The 27,666-nt window shown below is 33.3% G+C and overlaps 1 long non-coding RNA gene across 1 annotated transcript; it reads right to left on the reverse strand.

Annotated features, from left to right (window-relative positions):
* LOC116665361 lies at nt 1-25,788 on the reverse strand. Its single transcript, XR_004321942.1, has 3 exons — nt 25,749-25,788; nt 9,699-9,759; nt 1-292 (listed from the first exon to the last, which is right to left on the reverse strand). It is a non-coding gene; the product is annotated as an uncharacterized LOC116665361 (long non-coding RNA).
* Between the last annotated feature and the right edge of the window lie 1,878 nt (nt 25,789-27,666).

Genomic DNA, 27,666 nt, shown 5'->3' on the forward strand with positions numbered 1-27,666 from the left:
TTTATTTTTAGCAGGTAGTTACATTATTGACAGATCTTCTTCACCTTCTAGAGGCTTGGTATCCAGCTTCATTAGGACTGACCTTTCCTTTTTCTTTTTTAATCTGTTCAAGTTCAGATTTCACATCAATTTTATGTTGGTCTCAGAAAATAGAGAGTATTTCCTCTCCTATTCTCTGAAGCGTGTATAAAACAGTTGAATAAATCTTACCTTGAATGTTTGATAGAACTGACATAATCCCATCTGGGCCTTGTGATTACTCATGGAATGATGCTCTCTTCTGATTCAATTTCTGGAATTATTAGAGTTAACAATCAAAATTGTGTTTAATTATACATCTATATTCTATATTATTATGGCAATTTCCTTTAACTTTTCTAGTTTATTATAGACTTTTGCTATTCTTTTAAATCTCTGCTTTAATGTAGTTATTATTCAATTCTTAATATTATTTATTTATATTTTTTTTATTTATTCTTCATCATTTCACCAGAGGATTTTCTGCTCTAAGTATATTCCATGGGAATGCTGGAGCAGAATGGAGTGTAATAAAGGAGAGAGAGATATGTCTGATAAGATATGGAACCCCTCATACCTTGGAGACTAGGAGGACCAGCAGCAATGACATATTTGTCTTTGGGTTTTGAGCAGCCCTTTCAGTTAACCCCTGAATTTTGTACTGTTACATAGTTTTCTAGATGTGTCAAGATGTAAAAATGTTTGGGAAACACTAGTTTATTTTATTGACTTTTTTCAAGAACAAAATTTTGGATTTGTTGCTCACAAAATAAGATATATACAAATACCAAATAAGCACTTAAAATATGCTCAATTCCTTATTCTTCAGAGAAAAGGAAATACAAATATATACCAATACTTATCTTTTTCAATGGCTAATTTTAAAAAAAAGCTAAAAATATCAAATGCTGGTGAAGATGTGGAACAACTCAGATTTTCAAACAATGATGGTGAGGTGTTTAAAATTTTACAACCACTTTGAGAACACTTCAGCAGTCTTTTTAAATGCTAATGTAACTCATGCTATAACCTACTAATTCCATTCCTATGTATTTTCTCAAGATAAATGAAACATACGCACCAAAAAAACTTGTACAAAATTTTCTCAGCAGCTTTATTTATATTAATCAAAAACTGAGGAAAATATCCATCATGAAGTGAATGTATAAACAAATTGTGATAGATGAATACAAGAAAAGGGACTGAAAAGGAACAATCATCTGATATACTTCAAAACATGAGTGAATCTTGAAAACATTATGTTAAGCACAGATAGAAAAGTGTATGTGTTGTATGATTCTCTTTATATGATGTATGAGAATAGTAAGAGAATTCAGAGCAGTGGTTGCATTTAATACATAGGCAAAATTTGATGAGATAGAACATAAGAAATCTTTCTGGAGTGAGTGAAAGGTTTGAATGGGATGATAGTTAAATGGACGTAAGTATAGGCAGTCCTCACTTTGTACAGTAATTTGAGACTATTCAAGCTGAAAACATGCAAAGCAATCTTAATATTCAATGGAAAAGTATTACTGTTTTCTGACCTTTAAAATTTTTTTGTCAAAACATTAGAAACTCTTTTATTGCTAACTGTAAATGTGTAGGAAAATGGAAATACAACTAGTATTTATTTAGTACACTGTAATTTAAAACACTGGAAATGATAATAAAAGTTTTATTTCTTGGTAAAAAAAAAATTATTCAGTAGCTTGAAGTTTGAATGGTACTTGCCTTCCTCTTCTATCCATATAATTTATAGAGTGAGAATCTTCTCTTTTACTAAGTGAGAATTATACTACTTCTGAAGTTTGAAACAGCTTCCAAGATTTCATCCCTTGTGCTTTTAATATAAAATATCTCTGTGAGGTTTACTAATGTCAAGTTTTGCCAGTATCAATTCCTCTAGGACATCTTCATCCTTTTCAAAATAATTTGTTTAGGTCAGTAAGTTCACCTCACTAAGATAGGGCTTCATATCTCATCTGTAGAGTGGAGGTAATGCCAATATTCCTACAGTCAGCTATTTCTTCCATAACTCTATTTATGTTCCATTCAAATTTTACTTCTAGCACTATCAGCTTTTCTTTCTTGCTGCACCTCTATCTTGGTTGGTTAATTTCCTCTCTTAACCACCCACTTCTGTAAAAATATCACCTGGGTTTCACTGAGAAAAAAGGAGGCAAAAAAGGACAAAAAAATATAACTACATGCTCTGCTGTCTGTTTATAATTTGAATAATAGACTGCAATAACCACTCACTGACAAATTTTGAAAGAAGTGGTATAACTGTCCAGTAATCATGATGTTCATCTGTTATTTAAATAGTGATTTCTGAAATAAGAGATAGCAGATGGTTTCCTCACAGTTTCCTTTTCTGCTGGCCTGGTGGTAGGAAGACCAAGGAATGGGCTAAGATAATAGTACACTGGTAATTACAAGGGTAATGTTAATATTCTAATTTGTAAGCTCGGCCATGAAGCAGAACACACAATTGGAGTAAAGTGGGACAGAAGGCACATAGACATTTTTTTTTTAATAAAATGGGAGAATAAAGAGCTTTTATGTTTATGTAGGACAGAGAGAAGGTGAATTATGCAGAAACAAAATTTTCCAAAAGGTGAAAGAGAATGAGACTCAGAGCAAAAGTACATATGCTGGTCTTTGTAAGGGACAGGAAAATCCACTCATAAAAGGAGCGAGAGCAAAGGCTAAAAATACAGATATTTCCGTGTCGGCTAGTTTGGTAGTTGGAAGATATGGGTGCTCAAGAACCTTCAGCTGGGAGTGAGGGAGATGGAATAATATGAGTTGAGGGGTAAGAAAAGGTATGAAATAGCCTAAAATAAAAGGGCAAATTTCTTATTTATGAACATTATGTATTTATGGCCAGAAAACTTATCATGTTAATTGAAGGTCTCAGGAAATCACAACCTGGGAGAAACAACCAAAAATACAACTGCAGAACTAACAAAAATGCTTGAAAATCCCTGCTGTGTGAGGTCCTTGACACAAATCATCAAGACTCACAAGCCTCTACTTTCACTTTATTTTAATAATAGTTATACAGATGAATACAGTTGTAAATTCTAAGGAAATTTTGCCAGTGGGAATATTTATAGTTTCTTTTTCTGAACTGTAATTTCTCATTATCATTGCAAAATAAAGCTATTATATATTTTTCATATATAAAAGAAAATGAAAATTTTAATAATTATTATATTTTGGGACTCCAGTTATTGAATTAAATTCCAGAAGAAAATTAAACCTTCTAACACTGGTATCTGCAGGTTTTGCTTTGTAACTATTACTATAAAGGAACTTAGCAGCTGACAATCACATTCTTAAATTATTTATAATTTCATCACCTTGAGATACTCTGACCAAAAAGAGAGGATCTATTAGTGAAATGAAAGTAGGAAAAGAAAGAAAGAAAGAAAAATGACCATATCATTTAAAGTTCACAGTAGAAGAAAATGAAGAATACTATAAAACAAAAAGCAAAACTGCAGTGCTTCTTCAGCCTGGCCCTTCAATGGCCTATGAAATTTCAAGGAACGGTTCACACACAAGGGACAACAGCAAAGGAAAAAACAGAAACAGCTAACACAAAGTTATCTACATTACAGATAATGTTCCCAGCCCAAATTTAGGGAACGTAAGTTACTTTTTATTTTTACTACCTGCTTTGTCCCTAATAGAAGGAAATACTAATCACGTTGACCACATTCTAGGACATTAATGGCATTAAGCCTTGAGTGGTCAAGTGATGATGCAATAAAAAATAAGATGCAAGAAGTATGTCAACCTAAGTTGTAGAAAAAATCTTTATACAGTAAAATGGCAGACCCCTGAATATTAATGTCTTTCTTCCACTTCATCCCTATTAACAAATCTAAGATTGTAAAAATGCACTAAACCCAGGTGTGACCCTCCCTTAACCTGAGAGATTCCTTACTCCATGGAGCCCATTGTTTGGGGGCTTGTTTCCATGAGGCATCAAGGTAGCAATAGAGAGCCTCCTCATGATAGAAATTTTGACTTCACGGATTGTCAAAAAACCAATTACATTAGTCATTAGGAAGATGCAGATTTACTCCATAATGGATTACCACTACCAACAGAATGGCTAAAATTTCAAGGATTAATGAATGAATAAGGAATAAATGGATCGATACTGACTGACAGTACCAATTATTGCTGAAGGTGTGGAGCAACTAGAACTCTCAGTATCCGTGAAATCTGAATATAGTCATCACTATGACCTTGTAATATTCTCCTAAGTATACACTTAAAATAAATAAATAAATAAATTTATATATTTTCATCAAACCAAAACCTCTAGAATGTTCAGAGCAGCATTATTCAGATAATACAGACAATTCAGATAATAAACTTAAATCTCATAAACACAGTATTAAGAAGCAGAAGAAATACACAAAAGAGAATATTGTATTATTCCTTTTATACAAAGTTCAAATACAAATAGAACTAAGTCATGATGTGAGAAGTTAAAGAGTGGTTAGTTTTGGGGTGGGGAGTGACTGGAAGGGGGCAAAAAGGAGTCTTCTGGAATACTGATAGTGTTTTACGTTTTGATCTGAGCCCTTGTTACACAGATGTGCTCACTTTGTGAAAATCCATCAAGCTTTACATTCATGATTTGTGTGCTTTTCTGAATATGGAATATACTTAGTAAAAAGTTAAAGTAGTAAAATCCATTCAATACTTCATCTTTCAGAGTCAAAATACCTCTTAAGCTGATGTTTATAAAATGCTTTGTTTGAATGTATTTAGCGTTTACATGTTTAAAAAGTGTTTTTTTTTTTTTTAATGAATTTAGCTAGACTGTCTAGGATTTCTTCAAACTTCTTTTTGCCTTCATCTCTTGATTTCTCTCCCTGCTCCCTTTACTGTGACAGTCTCTGTATTTCTTTTCATTTCATTTCTTTATTTTACAGTCTTATGATCCTGGTGGCAAACATCACTTCCTCGTGGCCCTTTTCATTCTCTAATTTTCCTAGATGTTCTTTTCTCTCCATCCTCCCTCTTTTGTGGCTCTCAGAGGAACCTGTCCTGCGGTAGGGATTCTCTGCCCCTTTAATTAGCAGGGCCTATCAATATTGATAATTTTTTTAAATGTATACTGAATAGATTTTGACACCCAACTTTTGAATACAAGCCTAAACTATATATTTGTAGTTGGGTTTGCTCTTCAGCCTGACATTAATTTTTCTGAATAACAGGACCAAAAAGTGTCTTCTAAACTACAGAAATAGTAAAGTGAAAGTAATTATATTTCCTTCAATATTAATTTTAATTTCTTTAATTTTATTTAAATATAAATATTTTTGGCCATAAAATCCAATTTTATCGTATTAACATGACAGATTCTTTTGACTTAAATATAAGTTTTGAACATATTTCAATCAAAGATGTAGGAGTATTTAATTTCATTGAAATAGATGTAGAACTAGGTTTGCCAGGGTAGGGCAGTTTTGGTATATTTGATTTAATAAATGTAGGATTTTTAAGGTAGTATTCTAATCACCAGAGAAGTAGCTTATATAGTATTACTGAACTTACAGAAATACAAAGGAAACAATGCAAAATGAATTTTAGATAAAGAAATGTAGGGAATTTAAATTATAAAAGAAGTTAAATCTCTTGTGCATGTCAAAGTCCATGGTGAACAGAGATTTTTAATTAAAAACAAGTTTGACTTACAGAAACACCATTGACTTAAATAAGAAGTGAAAACCTCATTTATTTCAGATGACTTGACTTCATAAAATTGGATATCAGAAAAACATTATTGACTTTTACTGTTTAGCATAGGAAGTATAGAAAACATTGATTATAACATAAAATAACATTTAGTTTGAGGTCACAAGTATAAACAAATGTGTAGAAAAAAATACAGCAAGGTAAAATGTGTATCATCAACATCATTTAAAGTGGAAAGAAGTAGAAATTATACACAGAATGAGGACTACTGGGTAAAGTGCTAACCTAGCAAAGAGATGTCGCGATCACTCTAGATTATAGTCTGAATCAGCAGGACTGATAAGAAAGGAAATACACTGCAAGGATTAGAGAAACTACATGATAATTCTCTAACTATACCATTCATCTAAAGCTCAGCACAGATGCTGAATTTTGAAAAGGAATAGGAAAATAGGACATTTAGGAAAGGATAAGTTCAAGTGATACAGCACAGTGAAAAGAACAGTAGAAAGTGAAGGCAGGTGTGCTCCTGAGGTTACAGCAAGGTCACCAGTTCATCAGAGGCCACAGTCAAGTCATCCCATGTCCCTCAGCCTTGCTGTTCTCACTTGTCAAACGAAAACATTTATAAAATCATCTCACAGTTCCCATGTAGGTCTCAGATTTTACTATGATATGAAATCAGGGCAATTGAGAGACTACTCATATAGTAGATTTTAAATATGTATGCTATAAAAGTTGATAAACTATTTACTGCATTCACTGATGACAAAACTAGGTAAAATGGACTTAATCAGAATAAAAACCAATCTAGGTTAGGGCACTGATTCTCAGTCCTCACTGCTTTACAATCCACTGTGTATATCTTTACAAAATGCATTTACTAGTCTTTGCCCCAAGATTCCATTTCAAATGGCTCGGAGTGAATTCCAGGCCATCAGTGTGTTTTAACAACTCCCTTAATGTTTCTGTTTCACCCAGGTCAAATCTGGTTATGTTATAAAGTATTACTTGCCAATGAAAGATTACAGATAATCTCTTTCTCTGGGGCCTATGATTATTATAAAATCAATTTGTTAACTATAAAATGAACACTATGATTATAATAGTTATTCACATTTATTTGTACTGTAACATATTTACTAGATATTTTTCTAGATCCCTTGAATATACTAATTAATCCTCTCAGCTGTGTTTTGATATATTTACTCATATTTTCCTGTTTTTAAAGATGGGGTCATAATTATAGGGAGTTCATAAATTGAGGAGTTCTGTACCTGTATTATGCTAGCCCCTATATGGTTTTACCTTTGGCTACAAAATTCACTTGTCTTCAGTTCACTATCATCCTAATGCAGTAATGACTAAAAATAAAGGAATGGAAGAATGTCAGTTCTTTTACTATACTCTATTTTCTCCCAAAAGCATTACATAAATCTAAAATGCCTATTTAGGGAATTCGATATACAACATGGCTTAGTTTTTCCACATAAGCCACATCTCCAAATTAAACTCTTTCAAAAGTATATTTTCTTCTGAAAAGTATTATCTGTATTTTAATTGTGGCTGCATTACCTTCGATTTCCCATTGAGTTTGGTGTTCTAGGAACTAGGACATAAAATTGTTGTTCTTTTTCAAACTTTCTATTGAAGTCAATATTATGACTTTCACTATATCAGAAATTCTCTCTTCTCTGTTGTTTCATGCAGTCCCTGTGCTGTAGGCATTTTATGACTCTTTGAGATTAAGATATTTCAAACCTCAGTGACTATATGCTTCCACTGGGATACTGGAAACAGATTTTACAGTCTCCACACACAATGCTATTTTTAAAATAAAATTTCATAAATTAAGGCTCTCATAAACCTTTGGAAATGCTGTTGTTATGAGCAGCTGTTTTGTTGCATTTGATTCCCACACTAAGGTAGAGTTCATGGAGAAGTGGTATTTAAACCTGGACTGTCCTTAATTAGTGTGAAGGTCTTGAAAAAAGATTATGCTTTGGCAAAAAGCTTATGACTATTAAAATTTTTCAGACAGAAGAATCAATATGTAATAACCACTTGAACTACACTAATCAGAATACACTACCTTGAAGACATTATTGCTGTATCTATTTACTACAATAGCACAGCTAAAGGTCTGGTGGTAGAGGGAGGCTACAAACTGGGTTGGGGTCAATGAAGAAATTCAAATTCAGCTTCCATCTCACAAAATAAAATATACAATATAAGAAATGTCTTGTCACAGGACACTCACTGACAGCAATAAAATCATTTAATTCAAGGGGCTTTAATAATGTAAATTTCACATTTGAGCCAAGAGAAGCTAAATGAATAGGAACTCACATTTATTGATTTGTTTCAATTTTATACACTTTCAGCAAGAAATAGGGGGACAAGAGGAGACCTCAGAATCAGGAGTTAGACAAGAACAGTGACAATTTGGGCATGATTCTGAAAAATTTGTTATTTTTATGATTGTTTCATTTGTTTCTCTGTGGGAATCAGGGATAATACTTCCAAAAGACTTCTAAGTAAAAGCCAGCATTTTATGGATTTTTTTTGATCCAAATATTTGTGCCCCAACAAAATTCATATTTTTAAATCCTAACCCAAGATGATGGTATTAGGAGGTGGGGCCTTTGAGAGGTGTTTAGGTCGAGTGTGGATCCTCCAAGAATGGGATTAACATCTTATAAAAGAGAATGCAGAGAGCTAGCTTGGCCCCTCCACTAACTAAGGACACAGTGAGAAGTCAGCAGTCTGCAACCTGAACCGAGGCCTTTAACAGAATCCCACCATGCTGGCATGCTGAGGACTTTCAGCCTCCAGAATTGTGAGAAATAAATTTCCGTTGTTTATAAGCCACCCTGTCTGTGATACTTTTGTTAGAGCAGCCCAGGTGGACAAGCAGCCTACAAAGCTTTCAAAACTGTGTATTCCTTCCTGTCACTTACCACTCTGACCTTTCTCCTAAAATGTCTCCCCTCACTCTGCCCTAATCACACTGGCTGGCCACACCAGGAAAACTTCCTCTACAGGATCTTTGCATTCACTGTTTCCTCTACCTGGATTGTCCTTGTCATCTCCCCTCTTTCAAAGTTTTAACCCACAAGACTTCTCAGTGAGTTTGTTACAGATCCCCCTATCTAAATTGCAAACCATTGCTAACCACATACAGATTTCATATATCCCATCCTCTTAGTTTTTTAATCACATCATATATTTTAAATATTTATCTTGTTAATTCTCTGGCCCCTTACTTTCTCAAATGTAGTTCTGATTAGGGTAAGAATTTTTGTTTCTTGTTCACTGCTATAATGCTAGAATCTACAACAGTGCTAGTCATATAGCAGATACAATAAATATCTTTTGATTAAATGAATGAAAGAAATTTTTAATTACACTTTTCATTTTCTTTATTGGGTAGAGACAACAAAGAAAGTCAGAGTTAGGGAGAATATGGCCAACCCTAACTAGACATGAGGGAGGGAGACTGACTAAGAGAAAAAGGTAGACAGCAGTATTAAATAGGAAAAGAAGGAAGTGAAGTTAGACTGAGTCCTATATTTTTCAGCCAGCTAACTTGCCCCTAAGACTTTCAACCAGTACCAAGAAGAGGAAGCTCAGTTTTTCCTCTCTCCTTTCTACTGCTCCATGATGAGGGCTAAGCTCTCGATCTTATCTCAAACAGTGTATTTTTTCCTAACCCTAAGGAATATCTCGAGATCTAGCCTTTTGCTGCATTATATCAGCTATGGACATTAGTTACTATTCTTCTAATACCAACTTCTAGAACTTGTTGCTTCCATCTAATCCTAATGATAACCACATCTGATACAGCTCAGTTCCTAGTCCCTCCCTGGAGTCCTGTGTCACAAGACTCTTATTCATTTTATACTAGTTGTGAGCATGAGTTAGAAAGTCAACAAATACAATGAAAATTCTACCTTTTCTATTTAGTGGTGAAGATTCTGTGGTCTTCTCTCCAGTTCTGACAGATTCTGTCCTCTGAAAGGAAGGAAAGACCAATTTAAGATGAGATTAGGAAACAGTAGCTGCAAATCTAGGACAACGACTCCTCCCTGTCTATACCAATGTCCTGCTTATGAGTATGTTTCATTCCCCAGCTTTTCCAGAAATAAAACTAATATTTTTAGCAGGTCAAGAAAAATGTGATTAAGTGAACTTTCAATCTCAACAATGGTGATAGTACCTCATAAAAATTTGAGATTTGGATTTGAAAATAGTTGTCACTTTTTGTATGAGATACTGTCAGCTGGAGTTCCCCAGGATGGGAGGAGAGAGCCATTTTAGGGCGATACACCATAACACATGCTTTGTTAAGGAAAACTGTTTACTAAATACTCTAATGATATCAGAAGAAAAGCATATGTAATTATTTTATCCATAAAATAAAATTTATTCATATTTTATTTATCTTCCTATTATCAATATATAGCATTAAGCCTTAGCTAACATTTACCAATCTCTTACTGGGTGACAGGCACCTTGTAAAATAGATATTATTCTATTTAATCCTCATAAAATATCTGTATATAGGTTCTACTATCATTCAGTTTAGAGGATACTAAAACAAAATAGTTCAGGTAATTTGTCCAAGATCACACAGCTAAATGGAGAAGCAGAACTTATACCCAAACGTCTAACCTACAGAAGCCCCTGACATAATCAATGGGCTGGTATAAGGTATTACACATACAAAATCAGACATTTAAATGGATACTTCAATTGTTTGTTAGGGGATATTATTCCTATTTCTGATAGGTGCACTTGTTTTGGAAAATGTTCTTCAAAACCTATACTACCACCAACATAAACTAGGCCACTGTCATCCCATACGTGGAGCTCACCTAACTCTTCTTATTTCTTCCACTCTTGCCCACATCCAAGCCATCCTCCACAGAGAAGAAAAGAGACCTTATTAACATGAGAATTGTAATCATGTCTTTCCCCAACTTAAAACTCTCTGGCGGCATCCAGACACACTTGGAATTCTGCCACGACCATAAACCTGGCTCTTCCTGATTCTTTTACAGTCGTTTTGAGCCATTCTTCCTCTCCTTCATTAAGTTCTAGTTACATGGTATTGTTTTTCTCTTCCTTCAACTTTCAAATGACTTTCCTTCCTCATGGCTTTTACAGAACCTTCCATCTCCCTATATGCTGTATCTTTTCAGGTACCATGGCTAATTTATTCTTATCCTCTGTATTTCAGCTTATTTGGCACCTCTTCAGATAGCCCCTCAGTATCCTCTTATCTAAAGTACATGTACTGTTCTCATTCTGCTCTAAGTTATTTTCTATACCAATTATTTATTTCCTTTATGATAATTATTATAATTCATAATCATTTTGCTTGTTTACTCTTTTTTTTAACTCGTTATTAAGTCAATGCCAAGAGAATAGTGATTGCCCATCTTTTCATCATTGTGCCCCTAATATTTAGATTGGAACCTATAGTAGACCAGTAATTGTTTAAGTATATTATTTTGTACCTCAAGTTAAAGTGAAAATGGCTTTTAATTTCAGATAAGATTGAATTTCACATTCCTCAGCCCAGCATTCAAGGTTCAACAAAGCCTTTAGCTGATTATCTTTTGTCCTAAACCTTTTCTAAACATTCTACAAAATAGCACATAAAGTCCATCCAATCTGTTCCTATCTGGACAGCTTTACTCACATTATTTTTTTTTAATATCTTCTACTCTTCGAAATTGTGCAAATTTCAGTTACATATACTCTGGCTTTAGAAAGGCATCTTCTTTCCCTATTATTCTCTGTCCCCTTTCAAGGAAAATTGAGTGTAATCTGAATTTCCTTTGGACTTTGAAATATTCTTTATCTAGAAGAGTGCTTTCAAGTATTGAAGCTAGAGAAACCTAGTTACCCTACCTTACTCCACCATTTACTATCCGGGGATCTTTAATTCCTCATCTACAAAATTACAATAAAAATTATGTCTAAATTCATCTTTTTAAATTAAAGTTATAATACCTACAATGCCCAGGTATGGAAATTACTATCATATAGAAAGGACTCAGTAGGTGTTCATTATTTCAAGCATAATAGAATTTACATTTAGTTAGTATTGCATTTATTTGAATATATGCCTTGGAACTACAAAGGGGCTATAAACGTCCTAAATATCTATGAAAATACATTATTCTGATCATGTTCCACAATCTCCTGTATACAAAAGGTATTCGATTAATATTTGTTGACTTGACTGATTGCATTGATTAAAGAACACTTTTTCAAAATGAAGCTTTGTCTGTAAGTGTACTACTTCCAAAAACAGGAAAACTGTAATTAGCTCTTATTGTGCAGAAAATTCATAAACCTGAATTGCCATGTGTTTCTTTTTCTTTTGCCAGTATATGCTGTCTATGATGCTTAAAAATAATTAGAAACTCTTTAGAAGTAATCAGCTTTCCTTCATACTCTATGTAGAATACTTTAAACAGCATTTGACTGAGTCTTGTATTTGGAATTCTCCTCACTGAAAGCACATATCTGATGGTTTTTCATTTAGAACAGTGGCTCCCACATGCCAAAGATGGGCTAAATTAGAAACACCTGTGGTGATTATTAGCGTCACAGCTTGCTGGCCTCCATGTCCGACCCATTCATCAGATTCTCTGGGGGTTAGGCCCTGGAAATTACACTTTATACAAACACAACAAGAGATTCTGATGTGTAGCCAGGTATAGGAAGCTTTCCTCTAGAAAGCAGCATAATGGACTCACCATATACAAAATAAAGGGCAGGAAACTTTTATATTAACTATCATTCTTATCATGATCTGAAACAGAATTTTCAAGTTCTGGACTCTACTTTCACATAGGAGCCTAAATGAATCTCCAGTACCTTCTTTCTTACTGCAAAATTAATGATAAATTTAAACTTAGAGTTTCTCATTTTTTTAATTGATAAATCCTTTTAAATATCTTGATGGGGCTATAAAAAACTGTAATTTATAGAGCTAAAAGCATGTCATTACAGAATAAGTATCAATAAAATAAAAAATAATGTATGATTTTAGGGTAATTTTTTGGATGCTACTTTTAGGATCTGATTGTGGCAGCATCTTTGATACTATATATTCATTTTATTGATAAGTAGTATTTCATCTGATGACTATACCACACTTTGTTTATCCATTCACCAATTGATGAGCATTTAGATTGTTTTCTATTTTGGGTTACTATGAATAATGCTGCTAGGAATATTCAAGTATAAGTCTTTGTGTGGATATGTGTTTATATTTCTCTAGAGTAGCTACATAGAAGTGAAATTACTGGTTCATATGGTAATTTCATGTTTTCAGGGTTTTAAGAAACTGTCAAAATGTGTTTTTGCAAAGTGGCTTCACCAGTTTATATTCCCAACAGAAATGTATGAAATACCTGTTTTTCTGCATACTTGCCCATTTGTTACTACATGCTACAACTATTATGAATCTCAAAAATATTATTCTGTATGAATTATCAGGTGCAAAAATAGCATGTATGAAATATTCAGAAAAGACAAATCTATACAGACAGAGAGTAAATCAGCAATTGCCTGAGAGTGGGAATAGACGTTTACTGTAAAGTGTTCTGAGGTATATGGAATAATTAAAATGTTTTTTAAAAATGAATCATAATATTGGTTTTGTAACTCTGTAAATTTACTAAAACTGTTTTCACTTTCTGCTATATAAATAATACCCAACTAACAATACCTACATATATATATGCATAGATGTAGATGCATATGCATGTGTACATATCTAAATATGTATCTAAATATATATGTGCAGTTCTATTTTTTCAAAATCCTTTTCATTCTAATTATCAAGAGACAAACTTCTCTACTATACTGAATATACTAAATGAACATGAGAGCTCATACAGTTATCAGTCAAGTTATTGGTTACGTCAATTAAAATTTTTTTCTGTGGTTTTTGGAAATAGAGAATCATTTCTTGAAGAATATTTAAAAGACAGCACCATATATTCCAGGAATGCTTCTTGGACCAAAAAGAAAATAGCCATTTTTTTCAATACTCTTAATTTCCATGATAATATCTTAATATAATAATTCTTCATGAATTATTTATAAGGGTGTTTTAACATCTAAATATATAGTTGCTATTGACATCATCATGTTAGTAATTTCAACATTGTTATTTTCAGTTTTGTAGTTTTCATCTGTATAATATGCATTCTTAAAAATGTTTTGTGATAAGGTCAATCTTATAATTGTTCTATGAGTACTTAAAAAAAGGTCTAAATCTTTTGTACCTCCAGTTATTCCAATTTTTGACAATTATAAATAAGACTTCTAAAAACATTTGCAGAAATTTTCACATATATTTATGTTTTCCTTTTCATTTTACTCCTAGGTGAATACCTAGGAGTGGGATTGCAGGACATAATGGTATTTCTGTTTCACTTTAAGAGAAATTACCAAAATATAACCCAAATAATCTGTGCCATTTTTTGTATTCCCACCAGCAATGTTTCAGAATTTGAGTTTTCTGCATCTTCAACAACACCTTTTTTTTTTTTAATTATTTTTTTGTTGGGGGGGGTAGTGAGGTTTATTTACTTATTTACCTTTTTTAGAGGAGTGTTGGGGATTTAACCCAGGATCTCATGCATAGTAAGCATGTGCTCTACCACTTTGAGCTAAACCCTCCCCTCCTTCAACAACATTGTTTATAGTCATTTTTTTAGCCATGCTAGTATGTGTGTAGTATTATTTCACTGTGGTTTAATTCACATTTCCCTAATCACTGTGCTGTTGAGTTTTTGGTTTTTGGGGGTTTTTTTGGTTTTTTTTTTTTACCTATATGTTTATTTCCAATCCACATGACTTCTTTGGTAAGATATTTATTCAAATTCTTTTTCCATTTTAATTGTTTGTTATTTTCTTATTATTGAATTTTGAGAGCTCTTTGTAGAAATGAAACCGATTTTTATATATTCTAGATACAAGTCCTTTCGGGGATATACACATTACATGTATTTTTCTCAGTTTGTTAGAGATAAACAATGAGATACTGTTCCCGCTCCACTCTCAACTCTAGGATCTCCATGGGTTCCTGATCCTCGGAGAGGGTCTTTCTCCATATTCCTGTGCCTCTCCCAGAGATAAACTGCCATTGCCTGTTATTCGGTGCTTGGAGGAGAGGTGCAGGGGGATTCCTTTGTTTTCCTGGTACAGCCTCCGATTTATGTAGGCTCTATATCCCTGTGTTTTGATTGTGAGGTTTTCTATATACCTGCTTTGCCTCCAGGATGAGGAGATTTCTAGTCATCGGGTCCAGGATAGTTTCTCCTCTGCACAGAGGTAAAGGCAATTCTCTTTTGCCTTCTTTTACTCACAATGAGTCTTCATGGGAGCCCTGGGGCAGCAGGGCTTGCTGCTCTTAGTGGCTAAAGGCTTCTGTTCCTTAAGGCAAAGGGTCTCAACACTGCTTCAAGCCTTTCCCACAGCAGGAGCTGCTTCCTCTCTCCAGGCCTGCTCAACCAAAGCAAGCTTTCTCCCATTCCTTATTTCTGAGCATCTAGTGGAGGTCCATAGAAAAAGGCCTAAAACCAATAGCTAACTCCCTGTTTCTTTGACTCTATAAAGGAATTCTATACTCTCATGCCACCCCACATTTGGCCTTCAGTAATTCATTAAAAAAATTAGTTGAATCTTGTTATCCACTTGTGTGGTGATTAATGCCTCTTTTTTCCACATTCTGTCCTAGGTGAATCAATGCTCACGTTCCATCTCTTCTTAGATTTCAGTCCAGTTGTTTGTCCTGCAGTCTTTGTTCTCTGACAGGTTCAAGAAAAATCATTATCTTAAAAGATTATCAAGCTTTTATTACAGTTTTGATAAGAATGATGCTCTTTTAGTTTTATACAGCTTAGCTGGCAGCCAGAAATCAGTATTTGTTTTAACCGCATGTATCTGGCTATTTTTTATCAACTTTATACTTTTTAAAGTTAAAAAAAAAAAGAGCCTAAATGATGTTATTTTCATTCAGACATTTGCATCTGATTTTGCAGGTTCCTGGAAATGCTACCCTTTCATACCACTTCAATACTATTTCTGGAATTAAGACCTTCTGGCTCATTGAAATGACATAAAGCAAGGCTGCATTTTATGCAAGTGATTATTTACTTGTATAGGCCTCAGGGAAATCTAAGACAAAAGATATTTTGGAGGGCTATCACCATTGCCAGACCCTTAAATTCACCTTTTGTCCTCCTAGCCCAAGGTAAAACAGTCATGAATTCTGGGCTCATTTTCTAGATTTCGGAATTCTGCCATCTATCTTGGCTTGATAATTTTCACCATTTTATGCATCTTGTTAGCTTTTTAGTGCTTTAAACTAATTTTAAAAAAAAATTCCAGCTTTCCTGGCTGTCCTTAGACAAAGTCTTGGTTTAACTTAGTTGGTCTTTCATTAATAACTACATGAATTTTAGATGATGTAGGTAGTATAAATTTGAGCCTCAGTCTTATAGAGAGTCTGTTATTTTGAATTTTCAGAAATTTTCTTACTTCACATAAATTAATGGTCAAAACAGGAATTTTTTCTCACCAGTTCCCTTTATGAAATCTTATTTTTTCCTTTCTATTCTAATTTATATTTTCATTGACAGTATAGCACATCTTCCCCCCATTTTGTGTTTGCTTAAGGGTTTTTCTTCTGTCTCATCTACTTGTTTATAAAATGAAATCCCCAAGATCCCAGGTTTAGTAGTTTCTCTTAGGATAGGCACCAAATTTAATACTCTTACTTCTCTGAATTGTTGCCTTATATTCATTTTTGGCCTCTAGGGCATATTAACATATAAACACAAGGCGAATTTAAAAGGTTAGTTAATATCCATGCACCTACCACCTATATCCTACTGTTAACAATTTACTAAGCTTATTTTGTCATACATCTAAACACTTCACTATCCATCCATCAAACCTCTTATTTTTAATGCATTTAAAACTGAATAATTGACATCTGTACATTTTCTCCTTAAATATATCAGCATGCATACCATTAGAGTTCAATATCTGTTTACAGTTTTATTTTAATGGTAAACTTTATGTGCAAAAAAATTTCACAAATTTTAAGTGTACATTCACTGGGTTTTAACAAATGCATGTGTTTATGTAATCCATCCTGCTTTCAAGACATCAAGCACTAACATCTGCACCGAGAATTTCCTCTTTCCTCTTTGCAGTCAGAACTTGCCTCCATGCCCATCTCCAGAGACAATTGCTTTTTATTCTTTTTTACTTTCAAAATGGATTCTATTTGTCTGCTCCAGAATGACATAAAAATGGATTTTTATTTATTTGGTCTTTTGTGTAAAGCTTCTTTCATTCAGCGTGCTATTATTGAGACCCATTCATGTTGTTGCGTGTACTGGGAATTTGTTTCATTTTACTGCTGAGTAGTGTTCTATTGCATAAATTTACTTCTATTTGTTTATCTATTCTCATGTTGAGATACATGAGGACTTTTCTTAATGTAGTTTTTGGATTTCACAATTAGAGCTACTAAAACTTTAATATATACATCTTTTGGGGGTACAATCTTCAATTCACTTAGGTAAGCTTCTAGATAGGCATTGGTAGGTACTGAAGTAGGGCACAATTAATTTTATAAGAAACTTCAAGAGCCTTACAGATGGTTTCACCAATTACACTCCCACCATAAATGGATACTCCATATCCTCACCAACATTTAGTGTTAAAAGTATTTTCAATTTTGTTCATTTTTATAATTGTATAGTGATATCTCACTGTGGTTATAATTTTCATTTTTCTGATGACTAATGATGCTTATCAGTATTTTTCATGTGCTTATTAGCCATTTGTCTGCCAAGTCTGCTCAATTCTGTTGCTCATTTTTTCAACTGGATCATTTGCCTCTTTTACTGAGTTGGGTTGCACGAGTTCATTTTACATCATGGTCACCACCTCTTTCTCAGATATATGTTTACGAATCCTATTCTTTTGATGACTAACTATGTATTTAACTGGCTTTAAATGTGGATATTTAGGACTTCTGTAGTGGGAGATTTTATTAGAATATTTCTTTATATTATGTGATATTGGCGGAAAATTTTATGTTATCCTACCTGTCAGTAACTGTAATATATTTGTTAACTATAGGAGAAGAGAGTTTGAAAGGATAAATTATTATGTAATGCCTATCTCAGTAATATAAACAAGAGTCACAATCAAATGTTTTAATGAAGCATGTATATTATTTAGGTCACATACGTTAAACATATAATATGTGCCCAGCACTATACTAAGAGTTAACAAGAATAATAAAATATCCCTGTCTTTGAAAAATATACAGTCTAGATGAAAATAAATAGATAATATAATATGATTAAAGAGCCAAAAATGTACAAAACCACAAGTCAACAAATAAATATACAATTGGGTCTGCTGGAGATAACTGTGGTCATTATACACAGTAGTTAAAGCTCACTGAAAGCTAACGTAGGCATAATCAACATCATGAATTTGAAATGGACCCTAAAGAACAATTTAGATATAAAGAAAGAATTTGAGTAAATTCACAGAGGTGAATAGAATCATGACATGTTCACAGAGAATTGCACTAAGGATAGCAAAAATTTAAGCTGCAGCAGTCAGGTGGTACATGCTGTCAAGATCTTTGCAGCCAAGCCAAAGTACAGGAATTTAATGCAATAGGTGAGAAAAAGTAACATAAGTTCTATGTGTGTATGTATGAGAGGAATTTGGAGTGGTGCTAACAGGATAAAAATGCTTTTGTAAGCAGATTAATTGGGCAATACTGCCAGGAGTAAAAATTATGTAGTAGAGGGGGTAAATAAATGACAATAGTTGAAATATCTGAAATAGTTGAAATGTAATAGGAGAGAAGTCTTGGTCATGGTTAAGGCTGTGGGAAGAGAGAAGAATGCATGGTAGTAAAGACTATTCAAAGGAAATAACCAAGATATTTAGTGACTGACAGGAAAGATGTATGAATCATGATAAGCAGTCTTATTTAATGAAATACAATAACTTTTTAAAAATCTCTAGGGTACCTATAATAAAATCTTAACTTTTAAACCAATTAGATAAATTGCCCAGTCCATGTAGACAGATGTAAATTATATAAAATCATATGGGCATGTAAATATGACATCTCACACCTGCTTGTTTTCTAAAGAAAGTGATTACTGAGAAAGCTATTTTGAGGAATTTAATCTGTTAATCTGAAAATGAGCATATTTTATAGAGGTATCTTTTGCTTTTCTTATTAGATGTGCTCCCTTTTGTTTTTTTTACTGCCACCCCTTAGGGGTTTATCTCAACACCTGCAGGGCTATTTGAAATTTGTTTTCCTGTTTAGCATTTCTTATTTTAATACATGAACATCTGGTAAAGGTTTACTTTAGAAATCCCCTAGTCAGAGTTCATCTGTTTCTAGTATTTTACTTTCTAACTTTACATTATCCTCCTGAGTTACAGGACAGTGATAGTTCAGCATCAGAAAACAATTACTTCTGATAACTCTTTAATATTCAAGATAACAATCAATAGGATTTATTGAGTACCTATTTTTTGCTCAATACTCTGATGAGCCCTGAGGAGGAAAAAGATATATAATTTCATTCTTGTTCTGAAGGAGTTTACAATCTGGTTGGGACAAAACACTAAAAGTCAAACACAGTGAACAATACAAGGTAGTGCATCATTAAAATTTTTATCTTATGGCTTTACAGAGGGAAAGAAATGAGGGCTGAAGGAAAGAGAAAAGGTTTCATAGAGGAGACGTAACTTGAGAAAAGACTAGGCTTTGGAAAGATAGAAGTTAAATTATACGTTATTATAGCCAAGAGAAATATTAGCTAGGTTATCTTGGGGCAATATTACTTATTTTTATTATTTTATTGCAACTTACCCCCAAGTTACTCCTGATTTTTTTTAATAATATAATCTTTATCAAATTATTTTAGTTAAACTGTAGACTTAAAATGTTTGTGATTTTCCAGCATTGATTAATAAGGACTTGATTTCTTAAGAGTGACAGATGCTTTTTTACACATGTGTTTCCTAGATCAATGTTGGGGCTATTGAGAAATCTACTACTGCTATAAAAGTGTCCCATCACCTTTTTACTGACTTTATTTTAATGGGTTTACTTGAGGTAATTAGGAAGAAATTATTTGGGCCACTAAATCTGGGCCACAATTTTCCTCTTTCACCTTGTTAATAAAATTTTAGCCCATAAGGTGTTCATAATTTTAATACAAAATAACAATTTCCAATTTCTTTGAGTATTTCTCCATAAGGAAAAGAAATAGGTAAGATATAAACCTGTTTTTATAATATAAATCAATTTGCCCTTCTTGTTTCATAAAAGTGGTACAATAAACAAAGGTTAAACAGTCAAAAGTATTTACTTAAGTAAGGTAGTTCTATGGCAATTTCTTCATCCAGCCAATAATTTACCATTTATGTATATAATAGCTCATATTTAATTGAGGTTTACATTACCTTGTTTAACATAAAGGTGGAATTAATTTTAAAAGGATAATAATTCTCTTATTCATCTGAAAATTCTGTTTTAAAATATACTGGAAAAAATAAAATATTTCCTTTGTTCTACCAATATTAATATTGTTACTGATTGTTAGACAACCAAAGAAAAATATGGAGTACCCCCACAGTCCAGTGTTTCATGTAAATCTTATGATTTCTGGCACTCAGAATGCTAAGAAGTAAATTCAAGACTCAGAAGTAGCAGAAGAAAATTGAGTAGAGAGAGTCAATTCTGCTATACATTCTCTTTCTCACTAATAATTTTATAAAGATGTCATTTTAGAGCAATCCTAGAATTTGAAGCTATAATTTAAGAGGGGCATTCATCCATCCAATGCAGAATGATATGCTCATTGCCTATTCACTGGGACCTATTCTACTGCGATTTCAGAATGGCACATTTACAAATATGTGGGACAAGTATCTACTGAACCATTCACTTCTAAAACAGAATATGTAAGTCATGGAGGACTTCAGCATCCATACTGAATCAGTTGTTCTATTGATGTTGCATTGTAAATACCTCAAATTTATCCTTTTTGAAACTATATTCCCATTACAGTCTTGGTTCAGAACTAAATCATCTTTTTTCCCACAGATTATGGGCATAAACAGATTGCCCTAAAATCGAGCATACTTGCATGCTATTCTGGCAACAAAGGGAATTGATAGCTGAACAGGTCTCCAGACATAGACGTAAGGATCATCTTTCTCCATATACACACGTGTGCACATGCACGCACACACATGAATATGCATGTATGTACAAAAATCCAAATATATTTGTATGTGAATATTTATTAACTAGATCTTACCAGCTTCCTAATTTCAGTAGTGGTGAAGCCTTGGGGATAATCAAAATCCTTATTTACTTGTGCTGGTCCTGGATTCCCTCTAATCCTTTTTGCCTATTTGTCCTTTCTGTGCTGTACCACACTGCACTGTTGCAATATCAGAAGTGATATGCTAATTGTAGACTCTCTCTGAAACTGCTTCATATCTATCCCTTAAAATACAAAGCCTTTATACTTTGAATACAGTTTTTGATCAACTGCATTTTATGGCTTTAGCTGTTCTTTTCCTATTTTGTTATTTCACCTGTGGCAAGTTAAAATCTCAAGATATGCAAAATCCACCTTAGATTCAAATGTGCTATGAAAAATCCTTTCAGCCTTTGAATAACTTTTTCAAATACCTTTTGTTCTGCAGGTGAAATGGAAGGAATATTAAAGACCTTCTTGAATTTAGAGGGAGACATTATCTTCCAGGCTGAGTATTGCCTGGACAAATCTTGCCAACATTCCTAGCAAGTTTTTTTTTCTTTTCTTTCATTGTTTACTTTCTCATCATCTCAGCATTTCACTTCCCTGTCCTCAAAACTCATATTTCTCATCATGAAGTAAGCAGTGGTAAATTCTTTAAAGATCCTTTAACATCCTTATATCCCACAATTATAAAGTTAAGAGAGTTCTTTGCATTGGAGTTAAAGGTTTAACTTATTAATTCTGTTTTAATATAAATTGCATTGACACTAATCTGAATCATCAGTCTTCCAATTTTTTCCCCTCATCTTCCTTTCTTTTAATTGAAAATACTGCTTTTTGTGTATGTGTAAGTAAAATTTGTCCTGTATTACAGTTGTTTATAGATGACAACAGGTAAATATATCTGCTCTTGAAAAGCACCAAGCAAACTCTAGTTTCTGATACTCCCATAACTCAGGTGTAATCAGGGTTCACATTTGTATGTCCACTCTTTCAGGTCCTGTTCTTAACACATTAGATCCTCACTGGTAAATATGACCAAACTGGAGTGACTATGGCCTCACTCTATTTACTTTTATTAGATTTTTTCCCAGCCATTTAGGTATTTTCCATGAATGTTTTTTATTAACTTCTTTTAATCTCTTTTCATCTATTTATTAAGATATGAGTATTAAGATACCTGAACATTTTAGACAGTATGAATAACTGAAAGCTTCAAGGAGGCAAACACAATTTCCCAGATGACTGAATGGGAGTTTTAGTCTTTTATTTGATTCCACAGATATTTGCTGAACAATAGTGTTAGTCACTAAAATGGACCTCATTCTCAAAGGTCCATTTTTTTGTGCTAAAATGGACCTCATTCTCAAAGGTCCATTTTTTTGTAGCTGCAATATTAAAAATGAAATGCAGTCACAGGAAATAGAGGGAGTAAATAATTTTTCCCTAGTACTGCATGTTTTCACATTTGTCTGAAATTCAATTTATTGAGGGGCAAAGGGTCGATAAAGAAAGGGAGAAAAAAACCCAGCATATATAAATGCAAATTACCTAAACAGGAATCAATACTTATGAATGAAAAAGTACTGGCTACTATTTATCAAATCATCACATTATTATATAATAGATGAAAAGGACTTTAAATGATATATACATATACAAAATATGTAATACCTGTCAAGTTATTTTTTTAATATGCAGAAATGTTCCCATGATCCGAATTCCTGTGCTGCCTGGAAAACTAGGAATGCTTAAGAACTGCTAGATCTCAATACGAGGTGCCAAGACACTGAAACATGACAGATAGTAAGAAGTACAGAGGCAGAAGCAGACACTAGAAGAATTACAGGTGTATAGAATACAAGTGCATAGAATTAGAGTGTATGGAACAGTATGTAGGACTGCAAGAAATAAAGTGGGAAGAGGGATGGTAAGAGGGAGCCAGAACCCCAGTGACCAGAAAAATTGGACTGAGAACAATGGAAAATCTTTGAAAGTATTTAAACATCAAATGACATGACCAGATTTCTGTTTTGAATGGTCCTCTGGCTGTAAGGGAAAAAAATGGATTTGAGAAAGTAAACCTAGAGGAAGGTGTTTTCATCATCAAGCAAAGAGGGGATGATGCCCTGAACCTTGACAGTGAGAATGAAGTCCTGTGTGGAAGAGCTCAGCCATGGAACGAATCAACTACCTTTCCAGTGGAATCTTAGTCTAAGTGGCAAAACAGGCTTTTCACCTTGGGTTGGAAACAACTGCTATCCGTAGGGAATGGGAAGACAATCTTCTGTGGAACGAGTCAGCTACAGCCTAAATTGACAGAATTGACTCTCTTCAGATCTTTTTTCAGAATTTCTTAAGTCTTCTACTTACAGAAGCAGGAGAGCAACCACATGGATTAATTTCACATAAACCATGTTGTTTCAGTGTTGAGTCTTTGGGAAACTTAACATCTCTATGTCTCAATCTTCTCAATTACAAAATAGGAATAACAATAGTGTCTATCCAGTGGTGTGCTAGCAAATGTTTAACTACTGGCTCTCCGGGAAGGGGGCAGGGAGAGCCATAACTTTGTAGTGCTTATTGATTTCAATGTTGTAAATTATTCCACTATAGCCACTTTCAAACTGCTACAACTAGATATTAACCAACTAACAAAGTTCCTGAAAATTTAACTACTGGCTTTCATAAGCCTGTACAAACCTGCTCTGGCACTGTGCTATATTTACCTCATAAAATCATTGTTAGGATTGAACATTCAAATACATGCAAAGCACTTGCTGTATGGCCTAGCATATATTGAGAGCTCAATCACGTTTATTATTATATTGATTGGGATGATTTTCATCCCCAATTCTAATCATGGTTTGTAAAAAAATATATCATTTGCTCCATTTTTAAATTATTTTTCAGAAAATCCTTGTGCTTTACAAATTTCTAACTAAACAATATTCATAAAATATCTCATTTCTTATGGTCTCCCAAAGTGACATACTTTTATTCCAGTGAACTTTAAGAAATTAATTAGGATTATTTAGGAAAAGTATTTCATTTTCCTCATTAGCTCTACTGAATTTAAATCAAGTTACCAGAGAAAATTCAACAATGAATTCTTTTGAGGCCTTGAACATGTCTTTACACTGTGGATAGTGTTTTTTTATACTTCAAAGTGCTGTATCTGTAGAAATTCATCTTGAAAAATAATACATATTACTAATATACACTTAAAAATTAACTTCTAAGGTGTAGATTCTTACTGCCAAGAATAAGGTACAAGCCACTATCCTTCACCAAATCATAATAATATATCTTTATAGGTTTTCTTATGTTATTTTAAAAAAACCCACTTTTATATAAAAGTAGTATCATTAAGAAATTCATAATTTAGAAATTAGTGCACAACAGTAAGCAAATGAAACTCAGAAATGGAAAGAAACTAATTTCACTTACTTCTTTTTTATGACTAGTATCTTATATGAATAATCATTTCTAGGGTAGAATTTGTCAATCTAGACATAAGCTGGGATTTTGGCAGAGAACATCTTATGTTAAAATAACATAACTGCTAAAATATCTGGCTAAAAAGCCTTTCTAAAAAGCAGTTTTACCTGGAAACTACAAAACCTGGAACACCAGGAATGAGTGAATTTATTAGGACATCATATTAGAAGGCTTAGGATCAGGTGTCCTGAACCATCAAGGAGTATGATAAAATAAAAATATCATCGGGTTCAAAAATACATATCAAATTCAGATAAAAAGTAGTGAAATACTGAAAAAAGCTGGTCCAGAATATAGAAGTACTGTATTATCAATTTAGATGCATATATCTTTCACCTTAGATTTTAAATTGAGTCATTTGTTACTATATTAGCTGATAAACACATCTTAAAAATCAGTTTCTTACTCAGCTCATTTACCTTGAAGATAGCTTAGAAATATCAATAGCTCACGTACACACTCACACACACAGACATACACAAATACCGACCTATAAAGTTTATCTAATACCTCTTTATATTTACAAATTTAACTCCTTCCTCACTGCAGTATTTTTACATGTTTGTTGTCACTATAATCCAAAGAGCTATGTGCTGTCCTCCCCAGCTCAGTTTATTTCATGAGTGATGGGAACAATTAATCTATTTATTGAAGATGCCATCTCCACACATCAATGACCAATAAAACCTCTAGGAAACAGAACTTGCTCACTGGACCACAATTAATCAGTGTTGTTTTGACACTTATTTTTAGGACAAAGAGACCAATCACAAGAGACAGTGTGCAAAGAAGTACATATTCAGTTTGACTAAACAGTCTTGACTCACAGGGGTATAAACATGGACAAACTATATTCTTTCAATAACTCCTACCAACTCTGATCTGTTATCCATCCCTCACCCCTTTTCTGCTGAATGGCAGTCATCTTCAGTGACACTTTAGTCTGATTCTATACATTTTTTCTGTCACCTTCAGTTATTAAAAGTGTCATTCCAGTTCTCAAGACTGTCTTGTTCATTTTAAAACTAAGTATTACCATGATTGTTTAACCCCAGTCAACCTCTTGCATCGTTTCCCAGAAGCATAGAAAATTCATGTATCTTTGCCATGTGGCTTCTATACTCCTTGTCTTACCTTTGTCATCTGTTCCCAGTCCCTTTCTCTGTGTCCTGGCAAAGTCCAGCACATCAGCTCACTGACTTTCACATGAGATACAGTCACCTACCAGTCCTTGAGTTAAAACAGGAGGGACAATTGCTGACCATTCTCAATTTTGTAAGAATACGCTGTCTCTTCTGAAAACAAGCAAAGGAGGGCTGCTTACTGCTCTTAAAATGAAAACAAAAACAAAAGCCTGCTTTTAGAGAAGGCCACCAAATCAAATTGGTTTCTCTGGCTCTAGGCTCTCTTAGGAGTCACAAACCAAGAATAAAGCCTGCCAAGAAATTTTCCCTGGAGAAGTCCATATTTTTGTTCACAACCACATAATATCTTTGAAATTTCTGCAGGTTTCTCATCCTCTTTTAATAGAAAAATATTTCACAACCCAATGATAATATATTATAGGTAGCTTTTTAGGCTATCTTGCAATCAATACATATTCAGCTCTAAGACAGACAACAGTAAGTCTGAGGAGATATATATATATATATATATATCATCCTTGGGCATCAAGGAGAGATTAAATACATCTTTATTAAAATGTATCATTAAGATCAAGATAATAAAACATCAAGAAAAATTTTTAGTAAATGTTAAAATCAAAATGATGTTTTGTTAATTACCATATACCATGTTACAATTTATTGAAGCTTCACTGTATTATATTCTGCAGGGAATTAAAAAGCAATAGACAGCGCCATTTCTAAATGCCCAGACTCCCAATGTAATGCATAAGGATCCCCAGAACATCTTTCTGAGCAAATTAGATTCATTGATTCTACTCACACCCACCAAAGAGAGTACTAGAAAAGAAGTAAACTGATGTTAGCAACCCCTTTTTCCAGCTCCACCTGAGAAAATAACTAGCTTTGTGTATCTTAAGGAGCTGACTTGGTCTTATACTATCACTGACTAGAGATATGGTAGGAGAGATAACAATCGTCAGAGGCAGAGAGCGTCCAGGATGACTGGGAAGCATTTAGGATGGAAACTGACTGCTTTGGGTGGGAGAAGATGAAGCTGAGGGCAATAAAAAGTTTGAGCTTTTTCAAAAGTTGAGGAGAGATCTGATTGCATGCAAAATTCTGAAGTTTTCTGTAAGACTGTAAGTAAAATGAGATGCCACTACATTTTTCTTGTATTAGCAAATCTTCAAGTACTTCCTTATGTTCACGTGTTCACATTATTTTATGGCCATGAGTGTCAAGCAAGTGAACACAGGATTTGGACTGACAGGGTTGAATTCTGCCACTCATCAGCTTCACGGCCTGGGCAGGTAACTGACTCAGCCTCAGTTATTACTTCACCTATTGCTAATAGTAATACTAACTCACTGGGTTTTGTGAAGTTTAAATATGTGTGTCACGTAACATTAGACCTGAAAAGGTAGATTCTCAATAGTAGCTAATACAAACAGATCATCTGAAAAAAAATGAGGAAGAAATGAAGGAAATGAATTCTTTAGCTGTATTTTAAGCAGGTTTTTAAAAAATTTCTAGTAGTTTTTGCTTTGTATAATTTTACACATAGGTTTATTATGATTGTTAGAACTTTAAAATTATACTTCTTTTAAAAATGTCCCTCTGTGTCCTATTTAGAATTTTTCACCTTAAATATAATCAACCTAAGATTTATACTACCATTCCTTGCCCACTCATTCTCTCTCTCCATCTCTCTTTATCTATCATTTTATTTTAAATCTTTCATTGTAACTTTGTGTTAAGTGTATTTTTTGTAAGCAGCATATAAGAGTATTTTAATTAGGTAGCTATATAATTATATAACATTTAGACTGGTAAAGTTTAGAGAAATGGCTTTACCTTATTTTTATTATTTAATTTTTCTTCCCTTTATTTTCACTGGCGTGTATATTTTTTCCATTATTATTTTG

The sequence above is a fragment of the Camelus ferus genome, chromosome 8, assembly GCF_009834535.1.
Source record: "Camelus ferus isolate YT-003-E chromosome 8, BCGSAC_Cfer_1.0, whole genome shotgun sequence".
In the NCBI taxonomy this organism is placed as follows: Eukaryota; Metazoa; Chordata; class Mammalia; order Artiodactyla; family Camelidae; genus Camelus; species Camelus ferus.